The sequence below is a fragment of the Pteropus vampyrus genome, unplaced genomic scaffold (genome assembly GCF_000151845.1).
Source record: "Pteropus vampyrus isolate Shadow unplaced genomic scaffold, Pvam_2.0 Scaffold657, whole genome shotgun sequence".
NCBI classification, from domain to species: Eukaryota; Metazoa; Chordata; class Mammalia; order Chiroptera; family Pteropodidae; genus Pteropus; species Pteropus vampyrus.
In genome coordinates, this window is record NW_011889438.1 from 54,730 (window position 1) to 59,693 (window position 4,964).

Consider the following 4,964-nt stretch of genomic DNA (forward strand, 5'->3'; position numbering starts at 1 on the left):
AACCCTTGAAACAAAATCTACAAATGCTCACCACAGTATACAAAGATAGATTACAAGAAAAATCACTGCTACTCTGTGATAGAAATTACACAGAAGTCTTTGAATATGGGGCTGATTTATTATGGCACATACCTACAAGAAAAAATATGCAGCATTAAAAATATCTCTGTGCCCTGGTAGTGAAATATCTTCTATTGAGTAGGGACTATTTCAGTTATGCCAGTGACCAGCTGTGCAACCCCATGCTACTTGCTTATCCATTCTGGGACTCAGTTTCCTCATCTGTAAAATGTAGGTAATAATGGTACCCACTTCTTATGTGAGGATTAAGGTGGTCATATGTAGTAGAATGCCAGATACAGTGTAAGCTCATTACACGTTAGCTCCAGTTACTGCCACTAATATTATTGTCGTCATTATCACCTGTATTATCATTATTACTATTACCATTATCAATATTATATAAAGGGAAAACAGGGAGTTGCAAAACAGTTTGTATATAATGAGCAAATTTTAGCAAAAGGAAGACTTATGTTAACTATATGTTTACATGTGTATGTAAATATAAAGAACAAGGGAGAGAGAGGGAGGTATATAGATGGAAATTAATCAAAGTCACCATAGAATTATTTACCGGGAACGAGTGGTGATATGATATCATATTTCCTCTTTTTAGGCTGTACATTCCTAAAAATGTTTGAATTTTTGGTGCCACTTCTATATCACTTTTTTAGTGAAAGGGAAAAAATGACAAAACAATATAGACTTTTTTTAAAAGGGCAGAAGGGAAAGACCTTAATCTTTAGAATATAGTCAGGGACATCATGAATTCTGAGCCTGAAAAGGAAAAGGGCAGACCTATGGTTTGCTCAGGCTGTGCCTAAATCCCGGATGGGAAAAAAACATATTGGAAAATAATTCGAAGGGCATGGGGTTTACCAATTCTTCCTGACTGTTAAGGTTTTACCCTTGTATTGGGCCAGAACATAAGAGACCTGCTTGTGCTGACACAGCTCTTGTTTCCTGAAGAGTCACATCCCTTTAGTTCTGCCCCAGTAGGACACCTTTCGCTGACATTAAGACATATTTTAAGTCACATGCAGAGCAATACTATCCCTGTATTTATCACAAGATTGCTGATGAGCCTGACCCATTAGAGAAATGTCTTGAAACCTCAACATCAGTAAATCTTTGCTTCTGAGGAAGTGACTTACTTTCTCTATATGAATGAGATCAATAAAACAAGTGAGTTTGTTTCCTTCCCTTTATGTCTTGGCTTCTAGGAAGCTCAGAAAAAAATAACTGTAGCTCAACATAATTATGTAGGATTCTATGACCCACATATATACATTTGCTATCAAATCCTGGACCTCTGTTAACCTGTCCACCATCAGTGTTCCTCTGAATTAGATCTCAAAATGAGACCACTATTAACCTGACTACCATCAATGGCCTCCTAGCCTAGGATTCAGTTTTTCCTATTTACTCCTCTACCATCAATGTCTCATGTCTCTGCTCTGAAACATGAGCCTCTTTTAACTATTTCACCATCAGTGCTCCTCTCTCTTTGATCTATAGCCCTGGCTTCTAATAAGTCATTCACCACTAGTGCCCTTCTGGTATTACCTTGAATATGGGTCTTTGTTAAATATTACAACAACCTTGTCTATCAGGTCTGAACTAGAACCCAAGCCCTTGTTTACTATTGTACCAACACAGCCCCTCTGGTTTGACCTTGAACATGGTTCTATTAAAACTATTCCACTACGAATGACCCTTAATCTAGACCTCAATCTTGGGCTCACATGTATCATTTGGTTGTTATGTCTCATGAATATCTTAATCATCTTTAACATTTCTTTTAATGATCCTCCAGCATTCCACACTTTGGAGATACCATTTCTTTTCCTGATCCCTCATGGTTGGAATGTGGATTATTCCCAATTTCTTGGTGTTAAAAACAAAGTTGATGAATATTCCTGAAGTTAAATCTCTGAACATTTATGATCATTGCCTTAAGGGGAGGTTCTAAAAATAGAAATAGAATTGCTAGATCACAGAAGGGCAACAAATAATCCTAAAATTTATATGTTCATATGAAGAGACATTTTTACACCTTCCAATGCTTGCCACCCTGGTCTCTGAACACTCTGTTCTTCCCATTGTGTCCATTCTAAATAGGAGTAGAAAATGATACAGTCCCTAGAGAGATGTTAATTCCTGTACAGTAAAGACAATGCAGCAGGCCTTGGCTTTTCAAACCCTGCACTTTCCAAACATATTTGGGATTGGCCCTTAACCAGCTCCTGGGAGACAACCTCTGAGTCCTTGGCATATCTTGCCTAATAAGAGCATCTTTGTATACCTGAGACCTTGGGCCACATCACATAGTTTATGCTAACGCTCTAATTTATGGTGAATGTACATTTTTGTATGTCTGAGGATTTGTGCCATGCTGTATGGGTTTGACCTCTGGAGGGCTGGAGACTGAGTAACTAAGTAACATGGTGTTCCATGCCTATGTGACTGACTCCCAATAAAAATCCCGGATACCAAGTCTCCAGTGAGCTTCTCTGGTTGGCAATACTTAAAACTTGTTGTCACATATTGTTGCTGGGAAAATTAAGTACTGTCTGTGCAACTCCAGTGAGAGAAGATAACTGGAAGCTAGCACCTGATTTCTCCTGGGCTCTTCTCTGCACACCTTTTTCCTTTGCTGATTTTAATCTGTGTGGGGTTTTCTTTTTGTTTGCTGTAATAAACCATAATCATGAGTATAACCACTTTTCTGAGTTCTGAGTCCTTTTGAATCATCAAACCCGAGAGTGCTCCTGGAGACCCCATAGTTGATATCGGAAGTGAAATTGACTAGAATGACCCTAATTGACTGAAAAATGGCAAAGATATTGTTTGAGAAAAGGAAGAATGAGGGGATGGGAGTTTATGAACCTTTAATACCTAGATGGTTACCAAGTATAGCATCTATTATTAGAAGTAAAAGTTACCAATGGACTTTAGAAATGACATGTAATTTTTGAGAAGTTGGCTCACTGGATGTATTAGAGTTCTCCAGAGAAACAGAATCAATTATATAATATAATACAAGTATATATATATAAAACTTTATTTTTTAAATTTATTTTAATTAGTTTCAGGTATACAGTACATTGATTAGATATCTATATAGTTCATAAAACGATCCCCCCAATTGCTCCCTCCCTCCCCTAGCCCTCCACCTAGCCATCATATTAATGCTAACTGCATTCCTTCTGCTGTGCTCCCCATACCCGTGACCATCTATCATCAACTACTAATTTGTACTTCTTTAACACTTCACCCCATTCTTCCAGCCCCTCAACCCCCCTCCACTCTGTCCATCACCAAATTGTCCACTATATTTGTAAGTCTCTTTCTGATTAGTTTATTCGTTTTGTTCCTTAGATCCCGCATATAAGTGAAATCATATGGTATTTATCTTTCTCCGTCTGATTTATTTCACTCAGCATAATAACCTCTAGGTCCATCCATGTCGCTGCAAATGGTAGGATTTCTTTTTTTTTTTTCAATGCCTACAGCACCTGGTATTCCTAGGTGGTTTCCCATCCAAGTACTAACCAGGCCCGACCCTGCTTAGTTTCTGAGATCAGACCAGATCGAGCCCATTTAGTGTGGCATGGCCGTAGACGGATTTCTTTTTTTTTTTTTTAAGGCTGAGTAATATCCCATTGTATATATGAACCATAATTTCTTTATCCAATCATCTGTTGATGGGCATTTGAGTTCCTTACATATCTTGACTATTGTAAATTGTGCTGCCATTAATATTAGGGTGCACAAATCTTTGTGAATTATCATTTTGGTTTTCTTTGGATAAATACCCAGAAGTGCAATTTTGGACAAATACCCAGAAGTGCTGGGTCAAAAGGTATATCCATTTTTAACTTTTTGAGAAACCTACAGACTGTTTTCCATAGTGGCTGTACCAATTTACTATTCCACCAACAGTGTATGTGGGTTCTCTTTTCTCCGCATCATTGCCAACACTTGTTCTTTGATTTATTGATGATAGCCATTCTGAGAGATGTCAGGTGATATCTCATTGTGGTTTTAATTTGCATTTCTCTGATGATTGGTAATCTTGAGCATCTTTTCATATGTCTACTGGCCATCTGTATTTCCTCTTTGGAAAAGTATCTGTTCAGGTCTTCTGTGCATTTTTTAATTGGATTGTTTGTTTTTTGTTGTTGAGTTGTATGAGCTCTTTATATATTTTGGATGTTAACCTCTTATCAGATGTATTATTAGCTAATATCTTCTCCCAATTAGTTGGTTGTCTTTTTGTTTCGTTGATAGTTTCCTTTGCTGTACAAAAACTTTTTAGTTTGATGTAGTCCCATTTGTTTATTTTTTCTTTTGTTTTCCTTGCCTGGGGAGATATACTTGAAAAGAAATTACTGTTAGTAATAACAGAGAATTTACTGCCTATGTTTTCTTCTAGGAGTTTTATGGTTTCAGGTGTTACATTTAAGTCTTTAATCCATTTTAAGTCTTTTCTTGTATACGGTGTAAGAAGGTGGTCCAGTTTCTTTCTTGCTTGCTTGCTTGCTTGCTTGCTTGCTTTCTTTCTTTCTTTTTGCATGCATCTGTCCAATTTTCTCAATACCATTTATTGAAGAGACTCTCTTTACCCCATTGTATATTCTTGCCTCCTTTGTCATACATTAAGTGAACATATAGGTGTGGGTTTATTTCTGGTCTCTCTATTCTGTATCAATGTATCTATTTTTATGCCAGTACCATGCTGTTTTGATTACTGTAGCCTTGTAGTATCAAGTAGCGTGATACCTCTAACTTTGTTCTTTTTCCTCAAGATGGCCATGGCTATTAAGGATCTTTTATGGTTCCATATAAATTTTAGGATTATTTGTTCTAGCACTCTGAAAATGCCATTGGTATTTTGATAG

At 37.0% G+C, this 4,964-nt stretch overlaps 1 pseudogene; it reads right to left on the bottom strand.

Annotated features, from left to right (window-relative positions):
• Positions 1-3,566: 3,566 nt before the first annotated feature.
• Positions 3,567-3,685, bottom strand: LOC111733840 (annotated as a pseudogene).
• Between the last annotated feature and the right edge of the window lie 1,279 nt (positions 3,686-4,964).